Source organism: Panthera leo, chromosome E1 (assembly GCF_018350215.1).
Source record: "Panthera leo isolate Ple1 chromosome E1, P.leo_Ple1_pat1.1, whole genome shotgun sequence".
Lineage (NCBI taxonomy): Eukaryota > Metazoa > Chordata > Mammalia > Carnivora > Felidae > Panthera > Panthera leo.
The window spans coordinates 18,996,642-19,021,408 of NC_056692.1; the positions used below are offsets into that span (position 1 = coordinate 18,996,642).

General features: G+C 43.5%; 1 protein-coding gene across 1 annotated transcript in view; it reads left to right on the top strand.

The window, feature by feature from the left end:
* Positions 1–24,767, top strand: part of NF1 (neurofibromin 1) — a 317,585-nt gene that overhangs the window by 20,029 nt on the left and 272,789 nt on the right. The window lies entirely within an intron of this gene.

Here is a 24,767-nt window from a genome sequence, read left to right on the forward strand (position 1 = left end):
AGGGAGTTAATCGTATCCCTTAAATCATGGCCTATCAGCATCATCGTCAAGGAACTACTCTTATTTTTTCCATTATATTCTTTCCTTTCATACCTTATCCCTAGTCCATATAAAAAAAGTTCAAGATAAAGTTATTGTCTAGTTACCAGGGCGAGGTGGGGACCAGCATCGTTTCTGAGGTACTGGTAATGTTTTAGTTTTTTATCTGTGTTATGATTATATAGAATTACTCACTTTGCAAAAATTCATTGTGCTATATATTTATGATTGGTGTGGTTTTCTGTGTGAATGTTACATTTCAATAAAATTTTACTTAAAAAAATTCCTGCTGGGGGCGCCTGGGTGGCTCAGTATTGTTCCATCTAGAGACATCTTTGATACTATACGAGAGTCATTTATTGGTTTTATGTTTTAAAAATAATAGCATCAATTTTAGGTGATTTCTTCAGAATGTTTCACATTTTGTCTTACTGAGAAAGCAATTTATGGTTTTAAAATTGCACAGGGAAAAGGATTGTCTTTTTGACAAATGGTGCTAGAACAATTAGACATCCATATCTGATAACGTGTACAAAATTTAACTCAAATGTATCACAGACCTAAACGTAAAACCTAAAACACTAAAATTTCTAGAAGAAAACACAGGAGAAACTATTTATGGCCTTGCATTAGGCAAAAATATTTTAGTGACACTGAAACATTATGTATTAAAGGAGAAATTGATAAGTTGAGCTTCAGTAAAATTAAGAATTTCTGTTATTTGAAAGACTTTGTCAAGAAATTAAAAACAGAAGCCAGAGACTGGGAGAAAATAGTTGCAAATCATATATTTGATAAATGACTTGTTTCCAGAATATGTCCAGAAATTCCAAAACTCAGTAACAAGAAAAGAAAGTCTTCTTAAAAAAATGGGCAAAACACTTGAACAGACACTAACACTGAAGAAGATATGTGAATAGCCAATAAACACATAAAAAACACTCAATATCAGTGGCGCCTGGGTGGCTCAGTCGGTTAAGCATCCAACTTCGGCTCAGGTCAGGATTCCATGGCTTGTGAGTTCGAGCCCTGTGTCAGGCTCTGTGCTGATGGCTCAGAGCCTGGAGCCTGCTTTGGACTCTGTGTCTCATTCTCTCTCTGCCCCTCCCCTGCTTGTGTTCTGTCTCTCTGTGTCTCTCAAAAATAAATAAAGGTAAAAAAACATTTTTTTAAAGACAATATCTGTAGTCATTAGGGAAATGAAAATTAGAACCACAATTATATACCTCTACATACCTTTTAGAATGGCTAAAATGAAAAAGATTGATCATAATAAGCCTTGGTGAGGCGGTAGAACAACTGAAACTTTCATATGTTGGTGGGAAGGTAAAACGGTAAAACCACTTTAGAAAAGAGTTTGACAGTTTCTTTTTTTTTTAATTTTTTTTTTATGTTTTATTTTTTATATTTGAGAGAGAGACAGAGAGGGAGCAGGGAGGGGCAGAGAGATGGAGACAGAATCTGAAACAGGCTCCAGGCTCCAAGCTGTCAGCACAGAGCCTGACATGGGGCTTGAACTCACGAGCAGTGAGACCACGACCAGACCTGTGGTTTGACAGTTTCTTAAGGGTCACACATGCACTGACCATATGACCCAGTCATTCAGTTTCTAGGTATGTATCCAAGAGAAGTGAATATCCCATCAACAAGTGAAGGGATAAAAAAAAAAAAAAAATCAGAAACCCATACAATGGAATAGTACTCAGCAATAAAAAGAAATAAACTATTGATACATGTAACAGTGTGATTGGATCTTAACATTACAGAAAGATTACTGTGTGATTCTATTTATATAAAATTCTCAAAATGCAAATTCATCTGTAGTGATAAAAAGATTAGTAGTTGCCCTAGGGATTGGGACAAGTGTATAGAGAGGGATAAGAGAGAAGGATTACGAAAGAATACAAGGAGGGGTGCCTGGGTGGCTCAGCAGGCTAAGTGTCCGTCTTTGGCTCAGGTCATGATCTCATGGTCTGTGAGTTCAAGCCCTGCATCAGGCTCTGTGCTGTCAGCTCAGAGCCTGGAGCCTGCTTCAGGTTCTGTGTCTCCCTCTCTCTCTGCCCCTCCCCCGCTCATGCTCTGTCTCTCTCTCTCAAAAATAAATAAACATTAAAAAAAATTTAATTGGATGGAACAGGAGGGTATTATGCTAAATGAAATTAGTCAGTCAGAGAAAGACAAAAATCCTATGACCTCACTCATATGAGGACTTTAAGAGACAAAACAGATGAACCTAAGGGAAGGGAAACAAAAACAATATAAAAACAGGGAGGGGGACAAAACAGAAGAGACTCATAAATACAGAGAACAAACTGAGGGTTACTGGAGGGATTGTGGGAGGGGGGATGGGCTAAATGGGGAAGGGGCACTAAGGAATCTACTCCTGAAATCATTGTTGCACTATATGCTAACTAATTTGGATGTAAATTTTAAAAAATGAAATTAAAAAAAAAAGGAATACAAGGAAACTTTTGGTGATGATAGATATGTTTATTACCTTTTTGTGGTGGTGGTTTCACAGGTGTATACATATGTATACATATGTATGTACATATGTACATATGTATTCATACTTATGAAATCGTGCACTCTAAAATGTACAGTCAATTGTGTATCAGTTATACTTCAATAAAGCAGTTTAGGGGTGCCAGAGTTGCTCAGTCGGTTAAGCATCCAACTCTTGATTTTGGCTCAGGTCAGGATCTCACTGTTGGTGAGTTCAAGCCCTGCGTCGGGCTCTGCACTGACAGGGTGGGGCCAGCTTGGGATTCTCTCTCTCTGCCCTTCCCCCATTCAGTCTCTCTGTCTTTCTTAAAATAAATAAATAAGCTTAAAAACTTGTTACAGTTTTCTTATTAATGTGTATTTATATCTGTAAGTTCCCATCCAATCATAGCTTTAGATGCCTTTAGACACAAAGTGCTTTCATTTAGTTCTAAATATTTAAGAATTCCCCTTATGACTTTTCTTTTTATCTGAAGAGTTATTTAGACATGTTTTAGTTTACAATCATACATGACTTAATAAAAAATTAATTATTTTTATTTAAGTAATCTCTATACCCAACATGTGGCTTGAACTCACGACACCAAGAGTCACGTGTTCTCCAGACTGAGCCAGCCACTCCCAATCATATGGGATTTTTTAAGCTAACATTTGGAACTGATTTTTACATTTTTACATTGCAGTTGGAGAAAGTCTGCATGATTTTATTTTTTTTATTTTTGAGAGAGACAGAGAGAGAGAGAGAGAGCATGTACTAGTGGGGAGGGGTGGGGAAAGAGGGAGAGGGAGAGAGAGCATCTTAAACAGGGTCCACACCTGGTGCAGAGCCCCATGCAGGGCTCGATCCCACAACCCTGGGATCATGACCTGAGCTGAAATCAAGAGTTGGACGCTTAACCCATTGAGCCACCCAGGCGCCCCAGAAAGTCTGCATGATTTTAGTTCTTTGAAACTCACCAAGGTTTTCTTTTCTTTTTTTTTTTTAACGTTTTATTTATTTTTGAGACAGAGAGAGACAGAGCATGAACGGGGGAGGGTCAGAGAGAGGGAGACACAGAATCTGCAACAGGCTCCAGGCTCTGAACTGTCAGCACAGAGCCCAACGCGGGGCTCGAACTCAGGAACCACGAGATCATGACCTGAGCCAAAGTCGGACGCTTAACCGACTGAGCCACCCAGGCGCCCCAAAGAGGTTTTCTTTGTAGTCTAGTTCAGGACCAATTTTGGTGATTGTTTTACATGTACTTTCAAAGAAAAGAATATGTAGATAGGGATAAATGAACAATTATATCTATACTTATTAGATCGGGCTTGTTATTCATATCTTCTTTATTTTTCCTTAGTATTATTTTCCTTGTTTGAGATATAGTTCCTAAAAGGCGTGTTTTAATACCTAGAAACGTCAATGTGTCTTTTTCTCCCCACAATTCCTCTGGCTGTTAATTTTTTAAGCATAGAGCTATAAGGTTGGGTGCATGTTCATGTCCATGTTTTTTCTGCTCCTTTTAGGGCTTCTCTTTGTCTCTTGGGATGCTTTTTCTATTTTGTCAGCTATTGAACTTGTTTCCCTGGCTTCCTTTTGGAAGCCCTGCTTGTCTAGTGCATTTTTCTCATCTCTGTTTCTTTCCATTTTTTAAATCATTTTGCTTTAAATTCTTCTCTTACAGTAAGTATAATGTGAGATTCTTTTTAAAAAACTCCCAGTCTTTCACCATGAAGTATGTTAGCCGTGGGTTTTTCATATACAGCCTTTCTTATGTTGAGGTATGTTCCCTCTAAACCTAGTTTGTTGAAGGTTTTTTCTCACAAATGGAGGTCGTACTTTGTCAAATGTTTTTGTGCATCTGTTGAAATGATCGTATGGTTTTTATCCCTCCTCTTGTTAATGTGATGTATCACACTGATTAATTTGTGAATACCGAACCCCCCCTTGCATTCCTGGAATTGTTAAATGATTTTAAAAATCCAATTTCTGGGGCACCTGGGTGGCTTAGCCGATTAAGCATCTGACCCTCAATTTCGGCTCAGGTCGTGATCTCACAGTTGGTGAGTCTCTGTACCGATGGCACGGAATTTGCTTGGGATTCTCTCTCTCTCCCTCTCTCTCTCTCTCTGCCCCTCCCCAGCTCACATATGTGTGTGCTCTCTCTCTCTCAAAACAAATTAACAAACAAAAAATCCAATTTGAGAATCTTTCTATTGGTGAATTTAACCCATTTACATAAATTCTAATCACCAGCATATTAGGACTATCTACTATTTAATTTCGTGTTTTCTATTTCATACTTTAAAAAAATAGTCTTTTAAATGTTTATTTATTTTGAGAGAGAGAGGAGAGAGAGAGAGAGAGAGAGAGAGAGGCAGAGAATTCCAAGAAGGGTGGGGCTCAACCTCACCATGAGATCATGACCTGAGCCAAAATCAAGATTCAGATGCTTAACTCACTGAGCCCCCCAGGCACGCCTATTTCATTATTTAATCTTGTTCTTTTTTTACTCTTTTCCACCTTTCATTGGCTAGAACAGATTTTCTTCTGCTGTTTGGAAAAGTCATACATTCTATTTTTATTTTTCTGGGGTTTATTCCTCACACGTGTTACGTATACTCATCTCCATTTAACTTCTTAAAAGTATCAATATCTATTTGTTTTCTCCCAAAGAGACATGTACCAGATGTGTTTCACTAGCTCTGGTCTTTTCTTTCTTTCTTTCTTTCTTTCTTTCTTTCTTTCTTTCTACCTTTGTTTATTTATTTTTGAGAGAGAAAGAGAGAACACAAGCAGGGGAGAAGCAGAGAGAGGGAGACACGAAGTCGAAGCAGGCTCTAACTAGCCTCTGAGCCATCAGTGCAGAGCCAGATGTGGGGCTTGAACTCGTGAACTGTGAGATCATGATCTGAACTCAAGTCAGACACTTAACTGCCCGAGCCACCCAGGCACTCTTTCTTTTCTGCTATTAGTATTGCCTAGAGTTTGGGTTGTGGCTTATTATAATCTTTTTCTTTTTTTGTCATCATTTATTTACATAGCAAAGAAACTGGCTAACTTATTTCCATGCCATACATCTCAAAACATGCTCTGGCTTTATTTTTCTCCTTGCTGGAGACCTTCCTCCAACAAGGTCTTCAAAGCAGATGTTTCTGTGGGGAGTCTTCTGAGGGCCTCCTAGAGTACACGGCCCTATCTTCAATTTGCTCCCACATTAAAAGATAGCTTAGCTGGATGTAAAATTCCAGGATCAAAATTCCTGTCTCTCAACACCTTGAAAACCTCTGTTTTGGGTTTTCGTGAGGATCCTATTGAAGATTCAGACATCAGCCTAATGGTTGTCCCATTAGAGATGATCTGCTTTTCTCTCTGGAGAACTTCTTGCAGACAAGCTCTCTGCTTTGTTCATAGCTTCATCTTTAATGCCCTGAGCAGTGCCTGGCCCAGTCCCGCAGTCAGCATTTTCTGATGAATGACTGTCACAGCATTCCGCCTCCAGGATTAGCACTGGTGGCAGCTGTGAGCTTACACTGCTGAGCAGGGTAGACAGGTGCAGTGTGATTTCAGAGGAAAGCCACACAGAAATCCAAACTAGTCTTCTTATGCTTATAATGACCTATTGACAGCATGGCCCCAGGGTTCAACTTAAGGGCAATATCACGTTCAAGAAGTAGAGAACGGGGGCGTGTGGGTGGCTCAGTTGGTTGGGCGGCCGACTTCGGCTCAGGTCACGATCTTGCAGTTTGTGGTCTCCAGCCCTGCACTGGGCTCTGTGCTGACAGCTCAGAGCCTGGAGCCTGCTTCGGATTCTGTGTCTCCCTCTCTCTCTGCCCTTCCCCCACTCACACTTTGTCTCTCTCAAAAATAAATAAAAACATTAAAAAAAAAAAGAAGTAAAGGACACAACCAAGAATTAATTTAAAAGGAACTCTCTCTCTCTGTCCCTCCCTCCTCCATGGGGACCTCTCTTCCTTGCAACTCTTTGCCCTAGGGCTCTTTCCTGCTTATTGTTTGTATTTGACCAAAGTGGACAGTGAGTAGGGGCTGGTGATGTGGATGAGAGAGGCGAGAAAATAGTCTGGCAGCTAGAGAATCTGAGAGGACTTCTGTAAAAAGCCTCTTGTTAATAATTTATATTCCTGAAATTCTATCCTGGCATTAGGTGTCTCCTGAGTCTTTCCTTCTAACTGGACTACACCTCCTTCCCAGACTATTCAACCTCTACTCGCCTTTCAAGATAAGCTCAGACCTCCACAGGGCCTCAGATAACAATGAGGAACTCATGTATACATTATACGTTATGAGTCCCCACTTGCTCGGTAATAAGAGTATGTTCCATTTAGCCCAGGTGATCATGTCATATTTGGAAGGAAAGCATGATCTGACCCCCGACCAGTGCTGGCAGTTTTTCAATCCCGCATAATAGAATCAAACTCCAGACCAATTAGATCAGAATCCCTGGAGTTCGGGCTCAGGCAACAGGAATTTGTAAAACGCTTCCATAAGCTGATGTTTATGTACAGCCAGGATTGAACACCACTGCCCCAGCATCCCTGACCAGTGGATACCCAAGAGACAGCCCATGCACTGTAATCTGACACAAAAAGTAATGACTGGGTTTTTAGGTTTAAACCAAAGCTCAAAGCTTTTCCAGGAATGTGACCGTGGACAAGTGCATTAATGTCTATGTGCTTTGGTTTCCTTGTCTCTTTAATGGGAATTTGAAAATATGCCATTCGATCTAATTGCGGAGGACGGTTAGACGTACACGGACGTGCGGATTTCCACTAAATAAACTTTAAAACGCTTAGGAAATTGCTTAAACAATTTACGATCTATATGCTAATAGATGTATTGTTTCTGTGATGGAAATTAACATTTTATTTCTTTATTTTTTAAAAAGTAATCTCTATGCCCAATGTGGGGCCCAAATTCATGACCCAAGGATCAAGAGTCAGTCACACGTTATACCACTGAGCCAGCCAGGCACCCCTTCTGTGATAAAAATTAAATTAATTTGTCCGGGCGCCTGGGTGGCTCAGTCAGTTAAGTGTCCGACTCTTGATTTCGGCTCAGGGCATGATCTCAGGGGCACGGGCTCGAGCCCCTCATCGGGCTCGGTGATGAGCGTGGAGCCTGCTTCCGATTCTCTCTCTCCCCCCCCACCCCCCGCCCCCGCTCCCCTCCTCGTGTGCTTTCTCTCTCTTTCAAAATAAACAAATAAATAAAAGCTAAGAAATTTTAAAAAGCAGTGTAATTTGAAAGCCAAAATCAATTAACTGATTCATTGGAAATAATAAAAACGTTATCCTTTTAAGATGGTGGTGAGGCTTCCATGAGAGCTGGTAGCAGACAGTCAGCAGGGTGCCTGGTGTTTTGCTAGTAGCCGGTGTGGAAGCCAGCCTCCAGGGGACCACAGTGATTTCTTACCACCTAGTATCCATGCCTCTCTAGAGTCTTCTCCCACATAGTTTTGGGTGTTGTTGTTGTTTTATGATTTTATATACAAATTTTTTTTGATGATTATTCATTTTTGACAAAGAGAGACAGAGCACAAGCGGGAATGGGGCGGAAGGAGAGGGACACACAGAATCGGAAGCAGGCTCCAGGCTCTGAGCTGTCAGCACCGAGCCCAACACGGGGCTCGAACTCACAAACCGCGAGATCGTGACCTGAGCCGGAGTCAGTTGCTTAACTAACTGAGCCACCCAGGTGCCCCATTTATGGTTTTCTTTTCAAGTAACCTCAACACCCAACGTGGGGCTCAAACTTACAACCCCGAGATCAAGAGTCACATGTTCCACCGACTGAGCCAGCCAGGCTCCCCTCCACACAGTATAATAGAACTGACAGACTGTGACTTCTGAGGCTAGTTTGTAAAAGACATCGCAGCCTCCTCTTTGTTCTGTTTCTCAGATCACTTACTCTGGTGGAAACCAGCTACCATGTTGTGGGGTCATTCAAATACTCTATGGAGAGGCCCATGTTGGGGGACTGAGGCCTCTTGCCAACAGCCATGTGAGTGTGCTATCTTGAAGCAGATCCTTTAGCCCCAGTTAAGTCTTCAGATGAGTGCAGCCCCAGCTGGGATCTAGACTCACGAGAGACCCCAAGCCAGAACCATTCTAAACCAGTCTTGAATTCCCGGACCCACAAAAACTCTGTGAGATAATAAACATTTATTGCTGCGTAAGACTGCTGAGTTTTGAGGCACCTGGGTGGCTCAGTCGGTTAAGCGTCTGTCTTCCGCTTGGATCATGATCTCACGGTTTGTGAGTTCCAGCCCCGCATCGGGCTCTGTGAGTCTGGAGCCTGTTTGGATTCTGTGTCTCCATCTGTCTCTGCCCCTCCCCCACTCACTCGTGTGTGTGTGTGTGTGTGTGTGTGTGTGTGTGTGTGTGTGTGTGCGCGCGCACGCGCTCTCTCTTTCTCTCACTCAAAAGTAAATAAACATTAAAAAAAATTTTTTTTAAGTTAAAAAAAAAGACTGCTAAGTTTTGGACTAACTTGCTATGCAGCAATACATGACTAAAAGACTCAGCAAAGCTATCATCATTATTATTATAAAGTACTTCCTAATTTTGTGCTGAAATCCACCTTCTTGTAATCTCCGCCCTTTTTTCCAGTTCCGTCTTTTCGAGCCACACAGAAAGAATATAATCTCTTCCTCCTGCTCCGTGTCAGTTTTCATGCCAACAATTTAAGTAATCAGACATTAGCCAAGGAACAGTCACTGTGCCAGGCACTAGGGTTGCAAAAATAAATAGAACGGGGACTCTGCTCAACCAATGTCGTTCCACGTGAGAGGTGCCGTGATGAAAGGACCTGACCCCCAGATGCAGAGGAAGGGGGTCCCTACGGAGGCATGGTTGGTTCTACTTAGAGAGGTGAGGGAAGGCTTCTCAGAGGCGGTGGCCGCAGAAGCCTGAGGGATGAATAGGAGTTCATCAGGCAGACAGGAGGAGAAGGCTTTCCAAGCGGAGGTTACAGGCAGTAGACCCCTCTCCGCATCCCTCCACCTAAGCCCTTTCCTCTCCAGGTCACTCATTTCTTCCTCGTGTCGGACTTGAGACACAGTTTTGAGTCCCTCCACTGCCCCACCCCCACCCCCAGTCTTAGTAAGGCCACTCAGGACACACCCTTTCCCCTCACGATGGGGCATCCAGACAGAGCCAAACCTCCTCCAGGGTGGTCTGACCAGTGTGGAGTAGAGTTAGCCATCACCTTTTTTTTTTTTTTCTGGAAGCTCCAGTGTTTGCCCCAGGGTTTGTTTTTTTTTTTTTTTTTTTTTTTTTTTTTTTTTGCACCCACATCCTTCAGCTGACTCACGCTGAGCCTCCAGGCGTCTGGGCTGCTAAATCATTTGTCACACGTGCTCCTGTTAAACCACATCTCCCCCAGCTTTGTGCTTTTGCCGTTGTTTTGTTTTTACAATGTTTCATGGGTGTTTTGCAGTTCGATCATCGCATCTCCACAAACTGCTCAGCTCAGCTCCCAGTTGGCAGGGGCCACGCGGAGACGAGCTGTGCCACAAACAAAACCCACTTGAGCGCACACCGTGGAAACAGAAACCCTCTGTCATTCTAAGGCCATTGTGGTTAGGGGTGATTCAGACTCCCTGCGGCTCGGGCCAGCCTTCAAAGATCTCACCCGGGAGGAGTCTGTCTCGGATCTGAAGACGCCTTCTATGAAGCAAAGGCCCCGGCAGGCGGGCGCTGGGGAGGCTGCGATGCGGAGCAGGAGCTGAGCTCCACGGAAGGAAATTGGAAGGGGATGTTTGTCTGGTTCCCCACGGTTCCCACCTTCCCCTGGTCAGGGAGAATCGGGCCATTGTCTCAGCGGAACCCTTGGCTTGTTTATCTTCTTGGGCCCGGCTTGGTACAAGGTTTCACTTAGTTTTTCTTGCACCCAAAAAATGGCCACAGGAAGGGGCTGACCTGCTTTTGGCAAGCATCCAGCCCACGCTCTCCTTCTCCGTTTCTCTGCCTCTTTCCTCCATCACTGGCTTCTAACCGAAAATAAGAAGAGCAACCTTTTCCCTCTGGTCCCACCGAAGGCAGCGTTTAGCCATTCATTTCTTCAGGTGGTATTTAGTGAGCGCCACCTACGTGCCAGAGGTTGTTCTAGGTGCCGGCCATCCTAATGTGGAAGACGGTCCCTGACTTGGAGAGATCGCGGTTCTGGGAGGACTCTCAGCTGCGTTAGAGGCAGCACAAGAGGAGGTGGGAGCATATAGGAGGGGCATTTGACCCAGCTCTGGGATGGTGGGGATTAGAAAAGTCTTGTAGGAGAGGAGACAATTAAGCATGTTGTACGTGCCAGGCACCGGGTTAGAAATCTTTACGTCTATATTATTTTATTTTAATCCTCACAACAGCACTGAGAGGTAGCCACTGTAATTTTCCAACTTCACAAACGAGGAAAGTGAGATTTAGAAAGGTCAATTTACTCGTGGTTTTACTGAGAATAAGTGGCAGAAATGAGATTTTAGGCTCGGGTTTCTGTAGCTCTGGAACCCATTCTTTTACCCAGGGCTGCTGTGAATGGTTGTGCATGTTGTACACTGCACAACTTTAGTGATGGCCCTGCTCTGATTGATGCATTGTGCATGGGGAGGATAGCCAGGCAAAATAAGCCTTCTTTACAGAAATATGAGAAAACAACCTATATTCCGGAATCGGGCTCACACAATGCAGCTGTGTCAGGGGCTAAGAAATTCCCCGAAGATGGGGAGTTCCTTTGTACACCCCGTGACCGCTGATGGAACTGACTGCTAATGTCTCTGGAGGGATCCTAGGGTTTTGTACTTGGTGCAGAGACCCAATTCTTCCTCTCATTGAGCTGTGGAACTCTCAGGGGGATGTGGCCTGAATATGCATCATTCCCTTCTGAGCTGGTGACCATGCAAACGTTCCTGTACATGAGGTGCAAGTGGTCCCAGGTCTCCAAACTGCTCAGGGTCCTACAGATAGTCAACCAGCTTCTTATGCTTGGGCACCAAAGAGAGCCCGATAAGCAAATCATTTCCATAGCCAAGCCACTCCTTTGTTGAAGTAATCACAGTAGCCATGAGCAGTCCAAGGATCTGGGCACATCCAAGGTGGATGTGCTGGGCTCTCTGAAAGCATCGGATTCCTCCAATGCTCACACTTTGGGAAGCAGGCAAGATCATCACCCTCCAGTTTGCTGATGAGGAAACTGGGCTTCAGAGGTGTTGGGTGATTTACCTGGGCTTATATGTGGATCGAGCAGCTCTGATTCTCACCAAATCTTGCTGCTGCTACAGCCCGTAGGCTTCTAGCCTAACATCAGCCCTCAAAAGGTAGCCAGAAAAGGGCAGGAAACAACTTGGTTCCAAAACCACTTGAGGGCTTTTATATGGTAGGGTCTCTCTCTACTTTTTTGTTTTTCACAGATTTTTCTAGAACTGGGGTTATCACTCTCAAAGCTCAGGAATCTCTTGTCGGTGGAGAGTCTGGCTTTAGACATGATGGCACCAGGGTCTTTTTTAAAGAAAATTACTTGTTTACAAAAAATTTGGGGGACACCTGGGTGGCTCAGTAGGTTGAGCATCCGACTTCAAGTTCAGGGTCATGATCTCACAGTTTGTGGGTTTGAGCCCCGCGATGGGCTCTCTGCTGTCAGCACAGAGTCCGCTTCGGATCTTCTGTACCCCCCCCCTTTCTCTGCACCTCCCCCACTCGCTCACTCTCTCTCAAAAATAAATAAACATTAAAAAAATTATTTTATTTAACTATAGTTGACACACAAGGGCCTTTTCTTTCTATGCAACAGTCTCGTACTGAAGGAGAGTAGAATGCATTATTAAATGTTTTCCTGGGATTGACATGCTCCCCCCTCCTCGCCCCGGGTCTTGGTTTTTAATTTTTTTTTAACGTTTATTTATTTTTGAGAGAGACAGAGACAGAGTGTGAGTGGGGGAGGGGCAGAGAGAGAGGAAGACAGAGAATCCAAAGCAGGCTCTAGGCTCAGAACTGTCAGCACAGAGCTTGATGTGGGGCTCGAACTTGTGAACCACGAGATCATGACCTGAGCTGAAGTTGGATGCTCAACCAACTGAGCCACCCAGGCACCCCCTGGGGTATTTTTGATAAAATAATTTCCTATATCAAATAGGGTTCTCTGTTGTCCTTCACTGACTAAATTAAGGAGGAGAGGGGTGCCTGGGTGGCTCGGTCAGTTGAGCATCTGACTCTTGATTTTGGCTCAGGTCATGATCCCAGGGTCATGGGATTGAGCCCTGCGTCAGGCACCGTGTGGAGCATGGAGGCTGCTTGAGATTCTCTCTCTTTCTCCCTTTGCCCCTCTCCTTCACTCTCTCTCTCTCTCTCTCTCAAAATAAAAACAAAATAAAAATAAATAAATAAATTAAGGGGGAGAGGGAAGTGGAACTCACAGGAAGGATGTGGGGCCAGTAAGAGAACATAAAAGCCGCCGTCCTAGTAGGGACAAGAACCAGGGCAGCTCTGGGGAAAGAAGTGGCAGGAGCTGAAGGTTAGTACTTCAGGACATTGCTGTCAGGAGAGGTCAGCCCCTGCTCCTTTCTGCCCTTGTTCCCGTGCCCAGGGGACAGAGTATGGTTAGCCCAGCATACCTGCTAAGGTTACCTGCTATGGCTTGGCACAGGGAGAAGAAATCATCATGCCTGCTAATCCCACCAAGCCTTCAGGCAAAGAACAAGATCAAGGTGATGCTTCCTGGAGAAGGGGAATAGAAGCTGGGCTATCAGAAACCATTGCCGTCTGAGTGCCAGAATGTATCCATTAATAATTATTAATTATTATTATTATTAAATTATTATTAAATATTATTATTAATAATTATTAATGTATCCATTAATAATCTTTCTCCAGAAATGGAAGACTAAATAATTGGGAAGTCTTGGAGGTTTAAAAATTAACAACTTAGGGGCGCCTGGGTGGCTCAGTCAGCTAAGTGTCCAACTTTGGCTCAGGTCATGATCTCACGGTTCGTGAGTTCGAGCCCCGCGTTGGGCTCTGTGCTGACAGCTCAGAGCCTGGAGCCTGCTTTAGGTTCTGTGTCTCCCTCTCTCTCTGCCCCTTGCCTTGCTCATACCCTGTCTCTCTCTCTCAAAAATAGACATTGAAAAAAAGTCACTTCGGCCTCAAGAAAGAGACAAAGGAAGGAAAGAAACTTACTAAATGCAACGTAGTACCCTGAAAGAGAAAAAGGACAGTAATGCGTAAATTGGTGAAATCTGAATCGAGTCTGCAGTTTAGTTAATATTCGTGTATCACTGTCAATGTGTTGGTTTTGACACATGTGCCACGGTTATATGAGATTTTGGCATTAGGAGAAACTGGCAAATAATATATGGCAAATCTTTGCAACTTTTCTGTAAATCTAATGAAAAATTCAAAAAACCTTTTCAACAAAAATTAAATGATAAGCTTTGTTATAAACAATATTTGGGGCCCTTGGGTGGCTCAGTCAGTTAAGCATCTGACTCATGGATTCAGCTCAGGTCATGATCTCGAAGTTCGTGGGGTCAAGCCCCACGTCCGGATCTGCGATGAGTCTGGAGTCTGCTTGGGATTCTCTCCCTCTCTCTCTCTGCCCCTCCCCCACTTGTGCTTTGTCTTTCTCTCTCCCTCTGTCTCTAAAAATAAATAAATACACTTAAAAAAAACCCAAAAACAACAATATTCAATCGTGAGGGTTCCCAACACATAAGCTAATTTTATACAAGACACTCATTGTTTCATGAAATGAATAAGAAATGTATTACCTACTAGGAATCCCCCAGCTGGGTCATGTCCTCATCTGAGTGTCTAGCTCCTTCTGCAATGGGTGTGCAGTCAGTAGAATGGTCCCTCTCCCAATCCAATCTGCATATTGACTCAGAATCGATGAAATTAGAGATATCTACAGACGGAGAAATCAGAAATCATGTGTCTCCTGAGATGGTGCAATAATGCACGGTATACCGCGTCATGGCAGAAGACCTCTTGCCCCAAATGGTTGACCTGAGTCTAGTTAAGCTTTCGGGTCCGATTTGGGGGGAATGTGGGAGGTGGAGGACACCATGAGGAAAGAAGCCAACCAGGCTTAGCTGGGGATCAGGAAAATCCCCAGCTGGCTGTGGGGGAGGGAAACGTCCTCAGTCTCTCCCTGTTCTGAGTCCGAGGCACATTGTTGCTTCTTCTGTATATTACATTGTCATGTCCCATATTAGAATGCTGCTTCTTGGGGCGCCTGGGTGGCTCAGTCGGTTAAGCGTCCAACTTCGGCTCAGGTCATGATCTCGCGGTCTGTGAGTTCGAGCCCCGTGTCAGGCTCTGTGCTGACAGCTTGCTCAGAGCCTGGAGTCTGCTTCAGATTCTGTCTCCCTTTCTCTCTACCCCTCCCCCACTCACACTCTGTCTCTGTCTCTCTCAAAAATAAATAAGCATTAAAAAAAAAAAAAGAATGCTTCTCAGGGCTTTTAATTTTATCTGCAGAGAGTTTTGTCTGGCTGGCTGACTGTGTGCTCCATAAATGTTTAATGAAAGAGTAGAAAAAGTCAAAATCAGGAATAAGTAGCGGAGCGGAGGGCTGTCCTGTGTTAAGAGAGTTAAGAGCAGGGCCGGGATCAGGGCGGGGTATGTGAGGCGCTTGCCTCGAGGGCAGAGTTTAAGAGGATGCCAAAAGACTCAGTAATCAAGAAAATATTTGAATGCGATATTTTAAAAAAAACAAAAATTAGCGTAAAAAAAAATCCATGATGAACAGAATATCAAAAGTTTAAATGAAAGTCCTGCACTGGCACAGCCCTGCATCCCTCACCCTAACCCAGCCCAATAAAACTTCATTTGCAAAAGCAGGCCACTGCCGACTTGACTTTTTGAAAATATTACATTAAGACATTATGTTACTCGAATACTGAGTTTTCTGCTGCCATTTAACTGAGCTCACCTTAGCCCCAGCCCTGCTTAAGAGCACAGGACCTTTGATTGGATCCTGGTTCAGAAAAACTAGCATCCATCTAGGACTTTTTGAGGATTAAACTGAAAAAAAAAATAGCATAAAATGATATTGGTAAATGTTGTTAATTTTTAGGTAATAAAATAACGGCGTTGTGGTTATGTAGAAGATGTCCTTATTTTTTGGAGGAGGCTTCAGCAAAACTATATATAATATAGATAAAACAAATAGACAAAATGTTAATAGTTGAATTCCGGTGGTAGGTACACGGTTATTCATGGTACTATTCTTGCAATTTTGTGTTGGAAAGTTTTCACAGGAAGACGTTTTTGAAAAATCCCATACAAGCCAAGCCAAGCTTTTATAATAACATAATAGATTGACGACCATCTAGAAGAGGCTGATTGCCATGTATTGGGGAGTAGGGAACAAAGCAACTCACTTGCCCTGAGACTATCCCTATCTAGCTTTGAGGAGCCCAATGTGCTGTGGCCTAGTCTGTGGTATCTTCTGACCTTGAGTGTCTTTATAAGTTTGGCCACGTGTGTCACAGAGAGCTGGGATAGCTGTTAGGTAGGTGTCTTATTATAGCCATTTTCAAGTTCTTCTGACTCCGTAAAAGATTTTGTATGGAAGAAAAGAGGGATGCCTGGGTGGCTCAGTTGGTTAAGCGTCCGACTCTTGATTTCTGCTCAGGTCATGATCTCAATGGTTGTCAGATTGAGCCCCGAGTCTGGCTCTGCACTGAGCACGGAACCTGCTTGGGATTCTCTCTCCCTCTCCCTCTGCCCCTCTCTGGATGCCCCCCTGAGTGCTCTCTCATGAAAGGAAGGAAGGAAGGAAGAAAGAAGGAAAGAAAGAAGAAAGAAAGAAAGAAAGAAAGAAAGAAAGAAAAGAAAAGAAGGAAGAAAGGAATAAAGAAAGAAGGAAAGAAAGGAAGGAAGGGAGGAAGAAGGAAAGAAAGAAAGGAAGAAGGAAAGAAAGAAAGAGAAAGAAAGAAAAAGAAAGAATCCAATGAGGATGTTGAGAACAGGCTTCGGAGCTGGGTAGCGTACTTTTTCATCAAATAGGGCTGCTACTTGGCCCCTACTTCTATTTCTAAATCCACACAGGGAGGCCTCCAGCAACCATTGGGTTCCCTCTCCCTCCCCACCACCCCAGAGCACTATAGCTTCAATTTGGAATCAAAACATTGAGCTCCTGCTGTCTCCACACCCAGCTGGGCCCTCTGCACTCACATCACCCCTTTTGGCCTTCACACGAAGGTAATGTAAACACAGATCTGGCAAGTGAGCGTCAGGAAAATCAGGTGTACTGAAATTCCATAGAGGCAGGAAGTGTCCATGCTTGCTATGTTGTGATAACAGTTCACCTAATGGTAATCAAAAGGCAACTCTTGAGGCGTCTGGTTGGCTCAGTCAGTAGAGCATGTGACTCTTGATCTCAGGGTTGTGAGTTCAAGCCCCATGTTGGGCATGGAGACTACTTAAAAAAAAAAAAAAGACAGGGCACCTGGGTGGCTCAGTTGGTTGAGCTTCTGACTCTTGATTTCAGCTCAGGTCATGAAGTCACATGAGCTTGAGCCCCGTGTTGGGCTCCACGCTAACAGTGTGTAGCCTGCTTGGGATTCTCTCTCTCTCTCTCTCTCTCTCTCTCTCTCTCTCTCTCAAAATAATTAAATAAACTTTAAAAAACAAAAGAAAATATCACCTAAAATCAAAGTGAAATTGAATCCCATGTAGAAACTATGCTAAATGGTAACTTGTGTCTGGGGTTTCTCTAATATCAGCATGGGGACTAAAATATAACATAAATTGTGATCCAGTCATTGTAACAGGCCTGAAGTAATTCACCCACGGTACAGAGGACCATCAGTGTTTCTGACTGCCTAGCATCTCTATTTAGGAGAACTTCCCACTGTGTGAGTCAAAGCAAGCCTCACCTCCCCCTAGGGAAATAGAAAGTTCTAGAGACTAACCTCTTCCCAAGCAACCCTTAGAACAAGGGCAAATGACTTTGGTTGGTCAGTCAAGATACTCTCCTCCTGGATTTTAAATTGTAAGCAAATGAGGTAGGGATGAATGAAAAGTCAGAATCCATGTGTATTGAGAGGATGTGATTGAAACATCCTGGTTGGATTGCTCTTGCTAAGAGATCACCATCTGGTATTCTGCTCCAGAGCCCATGTCCCTATCTTAATTTTTGTTCTCCTGCTTCTTGTAAATTTTTTGTAGCGTTGTAATCTCTTTTCGGTTTACGATGACTGGAGTTGTTTTCTGATGCTCATGACCAAGAATTGACTATGTACACATATTTGAAATGCAGTCCCAAGTCCAGTCCCAAATATTAAAGGGATACCAGGATGAGCACAGTATGGGATGCCTTGCACATGGTACATGAGAATACAGGTTGGGGCGCCTGAGTGGCTCAGCTGGTTAAGTGTCCAACTCTTGATTTCTGTTCAGGTCATGATCCCAGGGTCATGACATCGAGCCCTGTGTCAGGCTCCACACTGACAGGGTGGAGCCTGCTTGGGATGCTTTTTCTCTTCTCTCTCTGTCCCTCACCCGGCTGTGTGCATGTGTGTACTCTCTTTCTCCCTCAAAATAAATAAATAAACTTAAAAAAAAAAAAAGAAGAAGAAGAAAGAATGACCCAGCAATTGCACTACTAGGCATTTATCCAAGGGATAATGGGGGGGGGGGGGGGAAACACATGCACCCCCATGTTTATAGCAGCACTATCAACAATAGCCAAAGTATGGAAAGAGCCCAAATGTCCATCAGTGGCTGAATGGATAAAGAAGATGTGATACACACACCCACACCCACACACACACACACACACACACACACACACACACAATGGAGTATTACTCAGCAATCAAAAAGAATGAAATCTTGCCATTTGCAACAATGTGCATGGAACTAGAGGGTATTATGCTAAGCGAAATTAGTCAGTCAGAGAAAGACAAATATATGACTTCACTCATATGAGGAATTTAAAGATACAAAACACATGAACATAAGGGAAGGGAAGCAAAAAATAATATAAAAACAGGGAGGGGGACAAAACATATTTCTCTTAAATATGGAGAACAAACAGAGGGTTACTGAGGGGTTGTGGGAGGGGGGATGGGCTAAATGGGTAAGGGGCACTAAGGATTCTCCCCCTGAAATCACTGTTGCACTATATGCTGACTAACTTGGATGTAAATGTAAAAATAAATTAATAAATTAAAAAAAAAGAATACGGGTTAATGCAGTGAGACAGGTTTGTGTTCAGATTAACTCTCGGGGTGCCTGGGTGGCTCAGTCGGTTAAGCCTCCAAGTCTTGATTTTGGCTCATGTCATGATCTCACGGTGGTGAGATCAAGCCCCACGATGGGCTCTTTGCTGAGCATGGTACCTGCTTAAGATTCTCTGTCTCCCTCTCTCTGCCTTTCTCCCACTAATGTGCTCATGTGCACGTACACAGTTTCTCCGTCTCTCTCAAGAAAAAAAAAGAATCTTGAGCCTACCACATATTAACTGGGTCATCTTCCGCATGTTCCTTATCTTCCCTGGCCGTCATTTCCTCATCTATAAAATGAGGATGCTGCTCACAAGGTTGTTATGAGGATTAAATTAGATACTGGCTCAGCTCAGTGCCTGGTATAGAAAGGTTCATGATAAATGTTGGCCATGATGCTGATGATAATGTGTTTTGTTTTTTTTTTAATTTTGATGATGATGATTCTTAACGTTAAGGAATTTGTAGCCTTGTGGGAGTGGCTCATAGTTACCAGTTCTTCCCAAACGTCCATGATAGAGATCAGGGCTGGTAACGTCAAAACAAAAGGTAATTGTGTACATGGGGTCTAGAAAATGGGCAGCCAAAGAATACGTACATTTGTCAGTCATTTAACCAACAAGGTTCACAGATACTTAGTCAGATATTTGTTGAGCTCCTATTATGTGCCATGACTTTCCCTAAGCCTGGCTTCTGTGGTATCTAATGAAGGGGAAACAAAGCTCTACTCATTAAGAGAGCAAGATCTGGCAAGGAGCCTAGGAGAAGTAAATTTCTCTCAAAACCATCCTCTTTCTTTCTTGCTCAGATGGGCTTCTGAAGGCTGACTGGTTTACTTTTCCAAGGACTTTAAGACAAGGAAGTAGATACCCTGTAAGTGTGGTTATTATGAATCATTTCCCACACTCTGGGCTTCCGTGAAAAATAAAGTTTCTAAACTTGCAAAGATGAAAACCAGATTCAAAAATGATATTTGACCCCACTGAGAAGCAGACAGCCTGTGAAACCCACCCCGTGCAGATACACGTTACAACTCAAATATTTTTTGAGCACATCCTTTGTGCCAGACATTGGGCTAGGTACAGGGAATGCAACCGTGAATCAAGTAGGATGATGCTTCCTTGGGGCTCCTGGCTGGCTCACTTAGTAGAGCATGTGACTCTTGATCTCGGGGTTGTGAGTTCGAGCCTCATGTTGGGTGCAGAGATCACTTAAAAATAAAATATTTAGGGGCACCTGAGTGGCTCAGTCGGTTGGGCATCCGACTTCGGCTCAGGTCATGATCTCACAGTTTGTGGGTTCAAGCCCCATGCCAGGCCCTGGGCTGACAGCTTGGAACCTGGAGCCTGCTTCAGATTCTGTATCTCCCTCTCTCTGCCCCTCCCCCACTTGTGTTCTGTGTGTCTCTCTCTCAAAAATAATAAATAAACATTAAAAAAATTAAAAAATATAAAACCTTTAAAAAAAAAAGAATGGTGTTACTCTCTTGGTGCTTCCTCTATGGTGGGGAAGAGAGACAGTCACCAAAGAATTATATAAATAGTCATGCAATGACAAATTGTGATAAGTACCTGTAGGAAAATTTTTAGAGTCTATGAGATCATGTAATGGGGGCACTGACTAAGTCTAAGGAGTTAGGGAAGGTTTTCATGAGTAAGACCACATTTGAGCTGCGATGCTAAGAATGAGTAGTGGTTGACTGCGTGAGGAAGGGAGGAAGGAGCAGGTCAGGCAGAGAAAAGAATGTAGATAGATAAAGGGCCAAAGGAGGGAGGGAGCAAGCCCTGGGTACCTACCTCTTAAGATGTTATGAGAAATGTACAAGATAATACCTGTCAATAAATATTGACTGATTGGCCACATAATATTAATAAAAACTGGCATTCATTTAAGCCCTTATTATGTTCTACATAATACTTCTACAATGTATTAACAAGGAACTTCTACAATGTATTAACAAGGTTAATGAACACTAGCAGCTATAGCATGGGATTCCCAAACCTGTGGCTTAACCCAACCAAGATTCGTTACTCCCTCGCCTCACACTGGATTGGGCAGCTGTCCTGGGCGGTCTCCACCAAGCAGTGACTCAGGGATCCAGGCTCCTTCTGGCTTGTAGCTCCATCAGCCCCCAGGGCCTCCTTGAAATTCTCCCTTAGATCTTTTCTATACAAGTGCCCAACTCGGAAAGAAAGGGTGTGGATGGTTGTATGAGACATTTGGGGGCTTGTAAGGGGTGCCCATCACATCTACCCTCACTCACCTGGCCGAATCCTATCATGGATTGTTCTACTCATGTTGAAATGTTGAATAAGCTGGCGGCGGGGTGTGGAGGGAGATACTTGCATCTTTCAAAGGGAGTTAAAAGAAGGTTGAGAAACTGCACAAGGGTAGGGAGTAATTTACAAGGGCGTGAATTTATTTGGGGGAAAAAATAAAGGAATAGGCATGCTTCCTTCCCCAGCTCCTTCCCCCAAGCTGACCACATTTCACATTTTCTAAACCTGATGGAAATTTCCTCTCCAATCTAGACTTTGGCCTAGATAGGGAGTGAGAAGACCAGGAGTGAGGAATTGATTGGCAAAGAGAGGAGGTTCTTCAATAACAGAAAGTTGCTTAGAATGTAGGGGAGGAAAAGTCCTCAAAGGCCAAATGGGGAGCTTTAGGCTGTGCCCGGATTTATGTTTAGGTGTTAGCAAGTGTTACTGGGAGGTTGGAGAGCCCAAATAAGCACCAGAAGAGACAGGAGTGTGACATTAGAGACAGGAGTGTGACATTACCCTTGACAAGTCTTGGAAGTTCCCAGTGGCGAGACTGGACAATGAATAACGAAAGTAGATGGGCTTATCGAGAGCTTCTGTTCACACAGACAGCAATACACATTTTACCTGCTTTTAATCATCACAAGATTCCTATGAAACGTGCACCACTGTTCGTCCCATCTGCCAAAGGTCACACTGCTCAGAAGTGGCCAGGCTGGGATTTGAATGGTCCTTCCAGCCCCAGAGTCCAGGCTAGAGCAGGTGTGCCTGGCCTGCATGAAGGCTTAATTAAATGCTGATGTTTATGCAGTGGAAACACACACACACACACACACACACACACACAGCACAGTCAATTACTTCTCTTAACAGTCTGGGTATTAAATACTTTTTCCTTTACCTCTGCTGGGCTCCCAATTGGAGAGAGAACCTTCACATCCTTAAGGACAATCTGCTTGTCTCACCTGGATGGCGTTAGCAAGAGTGCTAACTCCTGGAAAGCTTTTCTTCACAGTCAAGGTGAGCCAAGTGAAAAGTTGGTTCCATTTTCCCCAGAGAGTGACAGTTCATTTCATTCCAGCAATAAACTGGCTTCCAGGGAGAAAGGACTGTTTAAAGGTCTGTGTCAATTACACAGCGATTATGAAATTCACGATATGACTAATCCAGGGGCTGAACCTATCATTATCTGATATAATCCAAGAACATACAGTTTAACAGGCTTTTTGCTTCCAATTAAAGAGAAGTCGGTTTGTGTCTGTGCTATACTACAGATGACTTTGCTCACTTCTTAGATCTCTTCTCTCCACGAAAGGGAGTAAACATTTACCAAACAGTTTCTGAATTAAACTCAGTATCCTGGAAGTTCCATGGGCTATTTTTCATGGATGGCTCCGTTTGGGAATTCCTGTGTGTTGCCTGATACAATTTGAAGTACCACAAAGGCCTTTGACCTTGAAGACTTCCCTTTGAGGATCTGCATATTCTTTCCTGTACTTAGTGTCTATGATTAGATTACAGGCCATCATAACCAGCTCACAACTTCCTGAAGCATTCCTCATTTATTTATTTTTGGACATTGTATAATTTCTTTTCCCTTAAGAGTACTCTATAGACGGTAACTAAAACCTATTGGTAAGAAGCACCTACAAACATACCAGCTTCTAAAATCAGAGGGCAAAAAATTATTGCCCCAATTCCGTCACCGACATTGTTTTTGGAGAGAAGTCTGAAAAATCTCTGAAAGCTCTGACCCCTTTCAGCAAAAACCGTTTGTGGTTCCTGAGCGTTGAGGGCCATGTTCTGTGTCCTCTGTCCGTGTTTCCCTGCCCAAAGCTGATTGGTCCAAAGACTGGCACCTGTTTCCAAAGCTGTCCTCTACCGTCTAGAGGCAGCCATTTAAATGCCCTGATACGAAAGGGCACTTTGGCCGAAAAGGAGTGCGTTCTGCCGGGTGGTGCCTGGCTGATTCAGTTTGACTGCTAGAGATACTAAGGTAATCAGAAAAAAGAGGAAGTAGAGACAGTCAATGTAAAGGTGGAAGTCTAGAGTCTGGAGCACAAGGCACCTGCTGTTGAGAGGCCAGCCCGATAACCAGGTATCCGTGTTGTATCCCAAATGCCCATTGGTTTTCTTGATTTCCTCTTCTCTCATTTCTCCATGTAACCTGATAGTAAGCCCCCAGTGACTGAGGAAGTACCCCAGAACTCTGTCTCTCACCACCTGTGGTGGGCTGAATACGCTGCCCCTCAAACCCCCACCCCAAGATGTCCATATCCTAATCCCCCAAAACTGTGAAGTCACTAAACCTGTGGCAATTTGTTACAGCGGCAATAGAAAATTTACGCATCACTTGACTGACTAGACCAGTGTGCTCCATCCTTTTTTTTTAAATGCTTATTTATTTTTGAGAGCAAGATAGAGCACGCGAGAGTTACGGGTGAGCAGAGAGAGAGAGGGAGATGCAAAACCGAAGCAGGCTCTGTGCTGACAGCAGCAAGCCTGATGTGGGGCTTGAACCCACAGACCATGAGATCCTAACCTGGCCTGAAGCTGGGCACTTAATGGGCTGAGCCACCCAGGCGCCACTGTGTGCTCTCTTCTTGAGGAAGATGGGAAGTAAGTAACTTAAGCCCTTGACAGTTCTGCCTATTAGCTGAGTATGGAGAGAAGTTCCCTGATCTGTTCTGAAGAGGTCATTTCATTTTGCCGGGAGAATAGAAGGGGAAATAGAGAAAATTAGGTAATTAAATAAAAATGACAAGAGAATTGTCATCGGGGCCATGGTCACTCAGAGAACCTGCCATAAGAACGGTATTTGTAGAGAGAAAGAATTTGACGTTATGATTAAAAACCAACACGAACAAAGACAGAAGAGAACCAGGTAAAACGGCAACCCGTCTTCAGCCAGGCTGACACATTCACACAGTCATTTCTCATTAATTCAAAATCCGTCTGGAGCTAGGTCTCAAGGCTCTTGTTAATTACTTCTTTCAAGGTATTTTCATCATTGTAATTGAGCACACCCCTGGGTGCCATCCTAGAAATGAGTACGTTAATGACCACATACAACACACTGAGCTAAGCGCTTACACACATTAACCGGCTTTCCAGCACACCTTTCGACTCTCCCATTATAATTTATAGAGAACGCTCTGCCAGGTAGGCTCACCTGTCATCCTCCATAAGGACCCAAATGACAATTCTTTTCTGTGTTTAATCAGTTGAATCAGTTTCTTCTGCCTGTTCCTCACAAAAGTCTTTCTGCTGCTGAAGAAAATGAGGCCTTTAGGAAAGAAAAAAAAATAAAAAAATAAAAAAAAAAAAACCCACAAACCACACAGGTTTCCATTCATGTGGTATCTTTTAGGATGATTGCATTTGGAAGGCTAGCACAAGTTTCATACACATGCTATTCTTTTTCCCCTTAGTGGCCTGATACACTTATAAAGAAATCTTTTTGACTGAGGTAATTAGGACCATTCTGATGGTTACAGTATCCATCATTTTGATAATTACTGTGTTGTCAGTTGCAGATAACAGAATTCGCTTAACTGGTTTGCACAGAACAGGATTAGAGCAGAGTATTAGGTAGTTTAGAGCTTTCCAGCAATGCCAGGGCAACAGGCAGTCAGGAGACTCCCAGGAGAATCCCAGGAGAATCCCCAGACTACCACACGGTCAGAATAATCCCAGGAGAAATACCCAATCAGAGGCAGGACTGTTGCCATGGAAACCC